Source organism: Nicotiana sylvestris, chromosome 2, assembly GCF_000393655.2.
Source record: "Nicotiana sylvestris chromosome 2, ASM39365v2, whole genome shotgun sequence".
NCBI classification, from domain to species: Eukaryota; Viridiplantae; Streptophyta; class Magnoliopsida; order Solanales; family Solanaceae; genus Nicotiana; species Nicotiana sylvestris.
Window position 1 is genome coordinate 209,583,072 of NC_091058.1, and position 13,377 is coordinate 209,596,448.

Below are 13,377 nucleotides of genomic sequence, written 5' to 3' on the forward strand. Positions count from 1 at the left end.
ATCTTAGCGGTCAATTAAAAGTAGAAAGTAACTCATTTCATGCGGATTTTGACAAATACTTTACATAATACTCCCTCCGTTTCAATTTACGTGAACCCATTTAATTGGACACGGAGTTTAAGAAAAGAAAGAAGACTTTTGAACTTGTGGTGTAAAATGAGGCACATATATTTTGTGTGGCTATAAATCATTGCATAAAGGTAAATTGTTTCCAAATAAAGAAAAGGGTCATTCTTTTTTGCACGGACCAAAAAGGAAATAGGTTCATATAAATTGAAACGGAGGGAGTATATTTTTTCGAGAAAAGGTATTCAACTGACCACCTTGAGCTAATGTGGCTCCGCCATTGAGTTGATGCAGTAGGAATTTTAATACCATATATAGAAGAAGAAAAGTTTGAGTCTAGACTAGCGTTTTATAAAAACAACAAATATAAGAGATATCAGGAGTTTTAGGACACTTAATTTTTGTACACTTGTCACCCATTCTGGATAAAAACCAAATCATCTCAAATATCCACATATACAGTGGCGGACCCAAGATTTTATGCAGACGGGTTCAATATTAAATGTACATAACTTTAATTGTAAAATACTAATTGTCAAGTGGGTTCAAATAAAATATTTATACAAATTTACACAGCCTTAATCGTAATTTATAGATATACACATTTTTTTTTTTGATGAAGCGGGTTCAGTTGAACCCGCTAGCCACCACCTGCATCCGCCACACATATCCAGAATAAGTTCATACTAGAGTTTGTGTCAATCTGTTTCAAATACAGGGACAAGAGATTGAGAAGAAAAAAAAACAGCCCGATACACTAAGCTCCCGTTATGCGCCGAGTCCGGAAAAAGGTCAGACCACAAGGATCTACCTGCATTTCTGGGAAAAGAGTGAAGTCTCCATACTACATAAGACAAATAATTGATAAAAGACGGAGTGAAGAAGGCATAGCCAACAATCAGATTATAAGATGATTCATTTTTTTTATGGTTGATCAAGATAGTTGCACAATGGGAAGACTAGTTACAAAAGAACTCTTACAAGAATGGAGAAATATCAGTAGAATATTAAGCTTTTGACACAGACTTCGGTCATCTCCAAAGAATGATAAAAGTATGACGAGAAACCAGAGTTGCAATGACTAGTTTCCGTAGGATAAAAAAATTTAGCTAAATAGACAGTAACCAAAGAATAGGACTCTAAACATGCATAAATATTTTTCTTATACACTTAATGAGGTAATCAAAGAACAAAAGGCCATTTTGAGAAGCAGAATATTGAGAAATTTCTATTTTATTCGGTAACAAGTCATGCGATTCTTTCGACAAATACTAGAACTGTCATTAAAAAAGTAGGGCTTTGAAAGAAGACACCTCTTCCCGAGCCAACGACAATAACAAACCCAGTATATTTTCGCAGGTGAAATCTAGGGAGTATAGTGTACATGCAGATATTACCTTTACCTAAAGAAGGTAGAGAGGTTGTTTCCAATAAACACATCACTTCCTGAGAAAAAAAAAAAAAAGGAATATACTATAGAAATCCTAAGTTCATAAGAAAGATTAATTTTTTCACCCTTAAAGACAAAGAAAACAAGTATTGTTTCTAATAACGGTGGTGTTCGACCAGCTTGTCTCAAAAAAGAGAACAAGTATTAAAAGCTTCACATATGATCTTGGTATCAGAAAGAAAGTTCATAAGATAAATGACATAACAAGTCTTCTGCAAAATTAATACTTAAAAAATGATGACAGAAACCAAACATAGAACAGATTCCCTTGTGTTAAGTTACGGAGCCGAGGATCCATCGGAAATAGTCTCTCTAGCTTTACAAGGTAGGAGTAAGATCTGCGTAGACAATACCCTCCCTAGACCTCACTTGAAGAATTACACCGGGTTTGTTATTGCTGTTGTTGTAGCAAACTATCTATTTTCCTACCATTAGAGATGCCCTGGACAAGTTTTTTTGGTTTATCTGCAGTATATCATTAAGTCAAATATTGATTCTCTAGTTTGAACAGTGTTGCAACCTTTTCATAAGTCCGAAAAATAACTGAAGTGAGTTGCTGTTACATAGTTTTTCAGTTATGAGTAATCTCAACAAGCCATGAATCCACTTAATGAGCAAGGTTTTCGCAATGATCACACCTGCAAAAGGTAAAGCATAAATTAGAAATACAAACAACAACAACAACCCAGTAAAATTTCACTAGTGGGGTCTGGGGAGGATAATGTGTACGCAAACGTTACCCTTACCCGAAGGATAAAATTGTCCAGGGCACAATATCAATGTTTTCTCTCTTCCTTTCCAACTTACTTTTTTTTAAATAAAGGTATCAGTATATTCATCAGCACAAAGCTTGTGTTGGAAATCACAATTATGAAAAAAGGAAGAGACCTATTTACATTTGTCCAAGATTCTTCTTACAAGGACTCTAACAACTCTAATAGAGTCTCAGTTTCATCTACGCAAAATTCTTTCCACCAAAAATGAAAGGACAAAATACAGTTGAGCTTAGTTTTAGTTTTCTGTAAATAACTCCTCCTATCTTCAAAACACTTATCATTTCTTTCCTTCCATACATTCCACCAAATGCATGCTGGTATAGCCCTCCACTTCCTTTCCAACTTAATATATAGGGGGTATAGTTAAAAGGGGTTTTGGGGGACACCGGATAGTTTAAGTATGTAACTGACAAAAACGTGATAGTTTATGGGGTTTTTAGGGTATTTACTCTAAAATTCATGCATGACAAATCAATATTCTCGATAGCTTATATAAAGTCTTAAGAATGGAATGTGATGTTTTTTATGACTTGGAACTCTGCATGGCAGTAATTAGCATAAATGTAAACATGCTGCTCAAACCATATTCTAAGGGTGCGTGGCCATAGAAAAAAAATATTCCCTTTGGACAAGATAGAATATATCTGAGGCCAAGTTATGCACCACTAGTAGCTACATCTTGAATGGTGTTTTGCAACTTTTTCAAAGCTTAAACTAGAAAGGAATTGCCATCTTAAACAACTTCCAGTTATAAGCACACCAAACTGGAAAGTAGTGTAGTAGGCCACATCAAGAGGCACAAACAAATACTAGAAGAACCAAGCATGCATTTATATACAAGATTAAGCGCTTGATCAATTTATTTATTGTCATCATCATCTAGTAACCTCCTTATATGTAAGCATTCAAACGGTTCAGCTCATCGTTATGCTCACTTGCAACCGCACGGACATCATCTCCAAGGGACGCCATCCCTATCATACCATGAGTTCCTCAACGTGCACTGCAAATTGATTAGTCACTTTCAGGAAAGAAACACTTTAGAGGTTTATTGATGTTGCGGAAGCCAAATGTATATAGTGTGAATAAGTCACAACTACTATACCAAAAATTATGACAGCCACCAAATAATAAATAAGACAATAAAACAACAATAAAGGGAACACCAGAATTTACGAGGTTCGGCTAATTTTGCCTACTCCTCGGACACAACCAATATTTTATTTCACTCCAAAAATACAAGTGAAATAATACTAAAGAGAGAAGATACAAATGCCTTAAACAGATGAGAAGGCAAATGAGAGGTGTGTATAAATCCTAAACATTAGGCCTTCTTTTATAGGGGGAAAATCCCCCCAAAATTCAAGAGCCCACCGATGTGGGACAAATTTGCCAAACTTCAACAAATCTCCACCTTGGCAAAATTCCACATCTTCAATTTTCTCTCAATAACAAATTTTGATTGTGTCTTCATCTTTAATCTTCAGTTTTCAACAATGTTGATCAAATCCAAACAATGTTGAAACTTGACCGCAGTCACCACCTTTGTCAGCATATCAGCAGGATTCTCTGTAGTATGAATTTTCTTCACCGTGACTCCACCTTCTTCTATGATTTCTCGTACGAAATGATACCGAACATCAATGTGCTTCGTCCTTGCATGATACACTTGGTTCTTCGCTAATTGAATAGCACTTTGACTATCACAAAAAATTGTGATACCTTTTTGTTCAACACCAAGCTCCTTTAGCAATCCTTGAAGCCAAATTGCCTCTTTCACAGCCTCTGTAATAGCCATGTACTCTGCCTCTGTTGTAGACAAAGCAACTGTTGACTGCAAAGTAGACTTCCAACTAACTGGTGCCTTTGCAAAAGTAAACACATAACCAGTAGTTGATCTTCGTTTGTCCAGATCACCCGCAAAATCTGAGTCACAATATCCAACTACAGACTGATTGTCTTCCTGCTCAAAAACTAACCCGACATCTACAGTATTATGAATATACCGTAGAATCCACTTCACAGCTTGTCAATGCTCCTTCCCTGGATTGTGCATATATCTGCTAATAACTCCAACAGCTTGTGAAATGTCAGGCCTTGTGCAAACCATTGCATACATCAAGCTACCAACAACATTTGCGTATGGTACCTTTGACATATACTCTCGTTCAGCTTCATCCATTGGCGACATAGTAGTACTTAGCTTAAAATGGGAAGCAAGTGGAGTACTAACTGGCTTAGTCTTGTCATCTATGCCAAAACGTTGAAGTACTCTCTTCAAATATTCCTTTTGAGATAAACAGAGTTTCTTTGAACGTCTATCTCTAATTATCTCCATGCCAAGAATTTTCTTTGCCTCACCCAAATCCTTCATCTCGAACTCCTTCTTCAGTTGAATCTTCAACTTATCAATTTCTTCCAAATTCTTGGAAGCTATCAACATATCATCAACATATAGGAGAAGATATACAAAGGAACCATCTTTAAGCTTGTGCAAATACACACAATGATCGTATTTGCTTCTCTTGTACCCTTGCCGCAACATAAACTCATCAAATCGCTTGTACCATTGTCTAGAAGATTGTTTCAATCCGTACAACGATTTTTCAAGTTTGCACACCATATTTTCTTTTCCAGCAACTTTGAATCCTTCTGGCTGAGTCATGTAGATTTCCTCCTCCAAGTTTCCATGTAAAAACGCAGTTTTTACATCCATCTGAACTAGTTCCAAATCCAATTGTGCTACCAAAGCCAACATAATTCTAATGGAGGAATGTTTTACAACTGGAGAAAACACTTCATTGTAATCAATTCCCTCCTTTTGAGCATATCCTTTGGCCACCAATCTTGCTTTGTAGCGAACATCTACTTGGTTAGGAAATCCTTCTTTCTTTGCAAATACCCATTTGCACCCAATTGCTTTCTTTCCCTTCGGGAGATTGGCCAATCTCCATGTATGATTCTGATGAAGGGACTGTATTTCATCATTCATGGCAATCCTCCACTTATCTTCTTCTGAACTTTGGACAGCGTCTTTATAAGTAGTAGGAACATCATCAGCTACAATTGAGGTTGCACAAGCAACCGTCTCTATGAGACGAACAGGTTTCGTTATTGTTCTTTTTGGCCTGCTGGTTGCTATTGATTCAAGTTGTTGTTGAGGTTCCTGAGTTGGAATCTCCTCTACTGGCTCTCCTTCCAGAGGGTAATCTTCATTTGTTTCCTCCTCTGCTTCTTGTGTAGGAAAAATAAATTTTCCCTCAAACTCCACCTGCTTAGAAGCACCTTCATTTTGTTTGGTATCTTCTGTTACCTTATTTACCATAGCAGATTCATCAAAGGTAACATCCCTGCTGAATATTACTTTCTTTGTCATAGGACACCATAAGCGATATCCTTTGACTCCAGAAGTAATTCCCATAAAAATAGCCTTCTTTGCCCTTGGATCCAATTTTGACTCCGTCACATGATAATATGCAGTTGAGCCAAACACGTGCAAAGAGTTATAATCTATAGCAGGTTTTCCATACCATTTTTCAAATGGTGTCTTGCCATCAATAGCAGCAGATGGTAAGCGATTAATGAGGTGGCATGCATATGTAACTGCCTCAGCCCAAAATTCTTTGCCCAAGCCAGCATTGGACAACATACACCGTACCTTCTCCAGCAAGGTCCGGTTCATACGTTCTGCCACTCCATTCTGTTGTGGTGTATGTCTAACAGTGAAGTGTCGGACGATGCCATCATTTTCACAGACCTTATTGAAATGATCATTTTTGTATTCACCTCCATTGTCTGTGCGAATACACTTGATCCTCTTGCCTGTTTGATTCTCCACCATCGTCTTCCATTTGAGAAAAATTCCCAACACTTCATCTTTGCTCTTCATTGTATACACCCATACTCTTCGGGAAAAATCATCAACAAAGGTTACAAAATAGTGCTTCCCACCCAATGAAGGTGTTTTGGAAGGACCCCAAACATCAGAGTGTACATAATCCAAAATGCCTTTAGTATTATGGATCGCTGTACCAAATTTAACCCTTGTCTGTTTCCCTTTAACACAATGCTCACAAAACTCCAAGTTGCAAGCCTTGACTCCTTTTAACAATCCTTGATCTGATAGAGTTTTCAAGGATTTTCCTCCAGCATGTCCCAAGCGCATGTGCCATAGCTTGGTTGCTTCTGCCTCTTTGTCGTCACTGGATGTCACTGTCGCTGTCCCAATAACTGTACTGCCACGATAGCGGTACATATTATTATTCTTCCGATTAGCCTTCATTACCACTAGTGCACCGGAGCATACTCTCATCACTCCATTTTCTGCAATGATTTTGAACCCTTTTGATTCTAGGGCTCCCACAGAGATGAGATTCTTCTTCAAATCCGGTACATATCGAACATCTGTCAATGTTCTGATCATTCCATCATGGTTCCTTAATCGTATTGAACCAATGCCATATGAGGTAAGAGGGCTGTTATCCGCTGTGTGGACGACTCCATATTCTCCTTCTTGAAATTCCACGAACCAGTCCCTGTTGGGACACATATGATAGCTACAAGCCGAGTCCATCAACCATATGTCTGATGATGTTGATGACTCTGTTGTAACTAATGAGAAGTCTGAATCATCACAATCAGCTACATTTGAATCCATAATAGCCTTTCCATTGTTATGTTTGGCCTTATTCTTCAACTTCGGACAGTCTTTCTTCCAGTGCCCTTTTTCTCGACAAAAGGCACATTCATCTTTGCTGGGTCTGGATCTTGACTTGGATCTTCCCTTCTTTGTCCTCGTTTGACTTTGAGGACGACCCCTCACAAATAGTGCTTCTCCTTCTCCGCCCTTCTGTTTTTCTCGCTTTCTTTGTTCATAGCTGTACAAAGCCGAACAAACTTCTCTAAGAGAAACTTCGTCATTTCCATGGAGTAGAGTAGTTTCAAGGTGCTCGTACTCATCAGGAAGTGACGCCAACAACATCAAGGCCAAGTCACCATCATCATAAGTTGTATCCATATTTTGCAAATCTGTGACCAACTTATTGAAACTGGTGATATGTTCATTCATCGTGGTACCAGGAACATAGGTGAAGTGAAACAGTCTCTTCTTCATGTACAATTTATTTTGACTATTTTTCTTCAAAAATTTATCCTCCAGTGCTTTCCATAATTTACTTGCAGAAGTTTCCTTTGTGTATGGATATTTCTGCTCTCTAGCAAGGTAGGATCGAATGGTACCGCAAGCAACACGGTTGATAATTCTCCAATCTTCTTCTCCAATAACATCTGGTTTCTTTTCTTCAATGGCCAGATCTAGCCCTTGTTGAAAAAGGACATCTAGAACCTCGCCTTGCCACATCCCAAAATGTCCGGACCCGTCAAAAATTTCTACCGCAAATTTCGCATTTGACACAATTCTTGTCATAAGCGAAGATGCCAATGATGACGTATTGTTGACACTTGATGTAGATTCTTCTTGTTTATTGTCTCCCATATTTGACACAAATATTATTTAATAGCTGACGACACAAATCAAGATTATTTCCTTTCTGATGTAGAAGATCAGACTAAGCTGCAACTACAGAGCATACTCAGACAGAACCTTGACTCAGTTACCAAGATAAATCTTTTCTGATGTGGAAGATCAGACTATGCTGCAACCACAGAGCATACTTAGACAGTACCTTGGCTCTGATACCAATTGTTGCGGAAGCCAAATGTATATAGTGTGAATAAGTCACAACTACTATACCAAAAATTATGACAGCCACCAAATAATAAATAAGACAATAAAACAACAATAAAGGGAACACCAGAATTTACGAGGTTCGGCTAATTTTGCCTACTCCTCGGACACAACCAATATTTTATTTCACTCCAAAAATACAAGTGAAATAATACTAAAGAGAGAAGATACAAATGCCTTAAACAGATGAGAAGGCAAATGAGAGGTGTATTTCAATCCTAAACATTAGGCCTTCTTTTATAGGGGAAAAATCCCCCCCAAACTTAACTCCCAACCAATGTGGGACTTTGGCATTTTGCCAAACTTCAACAAATCTCCACCTTGGCAAAATTCCACATTTTCAATTCTCTCTCAATAACAAATTTTGGTTGTGTCTTCATCTTCAATCTTCAGTGTTCAACAATGTTGATCAAATCCAAACAATGTTGAAACTTGACCGCAGTCACCACCTTTGTCAGCATATCAGCAGGATTCTCTGTAGTATGAATTTTCTTCACCGTGACTCCACCTTTTTCTATGACTTCTCGTACGAAATGATACCGAACATCAATGTGCTTCGTCCTTGCATGATAAACTTGGTTCTTCGCTAATTGAATAGCACTTTGACTATCACAAAAAATTGTGATACCTTTTTGTTCAACACCAAGCTCCTTTAGCAATCCTTGAAGCCAAATTGCCTCTTTCACAGCATCTGTAATAGCCATGTACTCTGCCTCTGTTGTAGACAAAGCAATTGTTGACTGCAAAGTAGAGAATTGCAAACAGATTTCTATGCCTTGCAAAGAAATCCCTTCCCTCCATCTGCAAACTTAATTGGCAATTATGATATGGAGTACAGGGTTAACAGTCAATTTCAGAACAAGTTCTATTTCAGTTTCAGGAATGTCACATATATTCCTACTATTATGAGACAAGGTTGACCTTGTCAGCTAGTTGATATTACCAAAACTCTAGAAACTATAGAAAAGATTGAAACTATAGCAATTTCTAGGTTGCAGGCAGTTATTTATATTCAAATAGTAGAAAATGATAATACATGAAAATAACACTGAAAAAGATATTCCTAGACTTATAATGTGTACATATAAGGGAAACTCACATTATTTATTAAATAAACAGAGCAGTAATCTGATTTCCGACATAAAGAAGAGTGGAAAACAATAAAAATATCAAAATTGATGTACCTCATCAATACGCCTGCTGGAAAGATCAAGCAACGTTCTAATTGCCTTTTATCAGCTTCTGCAATTTCACTGGATGACATACCTTTGCAGGGATAAATGGAAGCTGTATCATAATGATACTATAGGCGAATAAAACAAGCTAAATAAATATTCACTTCTTATTTTCCAAGTGAAAATCTGGTATCATGTCAAGGACGGATGGATTCTCCCTTATAACGTTTATCAATAACTCGGTTGTAGTTGCATCAAATGAGAAGCCCCTTCCATCCATTTCCTTCATAAGAATTGTCATTTCACTAATTCTATTGCACCTGAGAAATCCTTGAACAATAACACTGTAAGTGATACCATTTGGCAAACAACCGTTGTCCTCCATTTTTCTTAGCATATCTTTAGCTTCATCTAACAACCCTTCTAGACAGAATTTATTTATCATTATAGTGTATGTTCTCACATTCGGAAGTAGTCCAATTAAAGAAAGAGCCTCAAAAACAGCAAGAGCTTTGTCAAGTTTACCATTTTTGCACAATCCATTAATGACAACATTATAAAATTCAATATCAACATTTTCTCTCTTTCTTTCCAACTCATTAAAGAGTGACATAGCTTCTTCAACAAGTCCATGCTTAAAATAACCATTGAGCAATGTGCCATGAATGCATAAATCAGGTACAAGCCCCGTAGATAGCATCTCATCAAAGAACTTTTTTGCAGAGCCAATCCGTCCAACTTCAAACAGACCTTGCAAGATGGTATTGTAGGTAACAATATCAGGCTTTGATCCCCTTCGAGAAATTTCACGAAACAACTGCGTGGCCTCATCCAACTTCTTTTTCTTACAATATCCATTTATTAGTATGTTATAGCTAATAATGTCAGGTTCAATGCATTTATCTATCATGAAATCCAAAATTCTCCTCGCTCTATCCATTTGACCACGTAAACAATATCCATCCATTATCACATTGTAAATCAGGCTCTACACCTTTTTCGTTCATATGTCTCATTACTTCCTCGGCATCTTCAACTTTCCCTTCTTTGCACAGTCCATCAATCACCATGGTGAAGGTGCGCACGTCTGGATAAATATTAAGGTCTAACATCTCAGAGAACAAAGTCCTAACCTTTTCCCACTGACCAAACTTACACAAACCATCAATCAATGAATTAAATGTGAATATGTCTGGACATATGCCTTTCTTTTTCATCTCATTCAAAAGGCTGATAGCCGCATCTAAATTTCTATCTTTGCAAAGGGAATCTATTACAATGCTGTAGTTAAATATGTCGGGCTTAGTGCTCCCTTGTTCCATTAGCCGGAGCAAACTAACAGTTTTTTCAGTATGACCCCTTTTGCTTAGCCCATTCATGACGGTTGCATACATAACTTCGTCGGGCTCACAAATCTTCTCCCTCGCCAACTTTTTGAACAATTCAACTGCATCTTTGACCTTATCTTCAGCAAAAAATCCCTTTATTAGGGTGTCAAAGGTGACAACATTAAATGGAATGCCATTCTTCAAGTAAACGGGTAACACCGAAAATCCACAATCAACACAATGCATCAGGCAATAACTATTAATCACGATACTCAAGATGAACCCATCAATCTGGATATACGATTTCTGCATTTCTACAAAAAGAGAAACTACAGCAGAGTAATGCTTCATATTTAGCATAGTCTTATATAATTTAGAGAATTCGACAAGAGACGGAAGAGGTTTCGTTTTGATCATTTGATGGAATAGAGTCAGAGCATCATCTAAACACTTGACGTTCTCAAATTTGCTATTTACCCCAAATTTACCCTTTACTGAAATGGATGTATTACTATGGCCTCTGATTGTAATTGCCGAACAAGAAGGATAAATATCAAAGAAAGAGATAAAGGGAATACCATTGCGAGGGCAATGCAGAGAAATTCTCCTCTATCTTCTTGTTTTATATTGTTACTTTGCGCTACATTTCTTAATATTTATTTTGAAATTCTCCTCACGAAGTTAAGCTCTTTTCATTATTCGGGTATATTTGTTCATTCTATTTATTTATTTTTTTGTATATTTTAATTTCATGATTAGTGTCTTTAATATGCAACTTTATAATTTCTCACATCTCTGGACATATGTAAAAATAAAGAATTCTATGTTTCTTTATTTTAAGTTGTTTGCATGATTGTCAGGTGAAAGTTGCTAATTTTCATGTTAATAGAATTAATTGAGAGAAGAATACTTGTTTTATGTTGTTCGACATTTGAATTTGTATTAAAATTAGAAGACATTTTTGTTCTAGTTAAAATTAAAGATATACTAATAATTTTTAAAAAATAGTATTCTTTTCTATTACTTTAGTATGTATAGATTACAAATTTGATATTATGTCAATCTTTTCTTTACACTAGTATCCTAATTATTTCTAATTATTTATCTTTTTTATAGTTTTTACTATGTAGAATTTGTCAAAATTTGAGTTTGTGGCACCTGACATTCCTGGAAAGAATTACTTATCATAGGTTCTCGATGCTGAGATTCACTTGGCTACTAAAGGCTTTGGTGACATCATTACTCGGGGTAATGAGGAATCAAGGCAGAACAAAGCGAAGGTCATGATTTTCCTTCGTCATCGTTTGGATGAAGGTTCGAAGGTTGAATATTTGATAGTGAGAGATCCGCTTGAATTGTGACTGGCTTGAAGGAAAGACATGATCACCTTACGGCTACGGTATTATCAAGGGCTCGATATAAGTGGATGCACTTACGATTGCAAGATTTTAAGACCATAAGTGAGTATAACTCTGTTGTATTTCGAATAATTTCCCAACTAAAATTATGCGGGGATGTTATGAATGATGAGGATTTATTGGAAAAGACTCTTACGACTTTTCATGCCTCAAATATGGTATTACAGCAGCAATAGCGTGAAAAGGGTTTTAAAAAGTATTCTGAATTAATCTCATGCCTTTTGGGGGCTGACCAATATAATACCCTTTTGCTGAAAAATCATGAAGCTCGTCCCACAAGATCAGCTCTGATTCATGAAGCGAATATAGTAGTGAGACGTGATAAGTTTGAAAAACAAAACGAATAATCATCATGGCCATATAATGTATGTAAGCACGTGATTTTTGACCCTCCCCGAGAATTTTCACATTTTTTGCGTGAATATGTGAAATTGGGTCCAATATAGTCATTTTAACTATTTTTACTTTATTTCATTGCAAAAAGAAAAATTACAAAAAAAAGTATATATATAAATTTTAGTTTATGTATCCCTCATAAACTTGAAAAAAAAATCAATCAAAAATTGCACTTTATTTTTGTACTTTATATAAATTCAAAAATTACAAAAATATAATTCTATTAATGTTTTGTAGTCGTTTTAATTTTGGAAAAATACAAAAAAATATTACTTTTTATTTTTGTCTTTATTAAAAACGAAAATTACAAAAAATAGTTTTATTAATATTCTATAATCATTTTAACTTTGAAAAATACAAAAAATATTATTACTTCATATTTTATCTTAATATTTAAGAAAAACGAAAATTACAAAAAATAGTTTCATTAATATTTTGTAGCTATTTTAAATCTTTAAAAAATATTTTAAAAATATATAGTTTTGTTGAATACTAGTCTTATTTTTGGTAGTTATTTTTGCTTACATAGGACTAGTTAAGCAACGTGTTCCTATTTCTCGGGTCCGGGCAAAAGAATAATATTCGGGTTTAAACTACCCGGTTTTAGGCCTAATTTTCGGACCTAGCCCATAATAAACAGTGTCCAGGACACATGGGGAACCCCACCACGCGTGGGGGACATATGCCTTGAACCCCACCACGCGTGGGCTCATTTTTCATGGCAAACCATGCCAAATACACGGACTACACATTTGACAAAGGGGGGGATTTTTGGGAATTTTGGAATTTAAAAAAAAAGAAAAAAAAAGAAAAAGAAAACAAGTACTGTTGACGCTTCTTCTTCATAAAAGAAGAAGAAGCAAAAACCTACGGGAAGAAGAGAACGGACGACTGGAAAAACCAGCTGCTCCCATCGCCAAAACCTCCAGGCAACCATCCTCCTCCTTGAATCCGCCATTGTTGCCATTGCGAGCTCCGCCATCGTCGACCACTGACCACCAAGCTTCCCAACGAACCTCCAT

The 13,377-nt window shown here is 36.4% G+C and overlaps 1 pseudogene; it reads right to left on the reverse strand.

The window, feature by feature from the left end:
- Positions 1-9,373: 9,373 nt before the first annotated feature.
- LOC104231855 (putative pentatricopeptide repeat-containing protein At1g12700, mitochondrial) lies at positions 9,374-13,377 on the reverse strand (annotated as a pseudogene).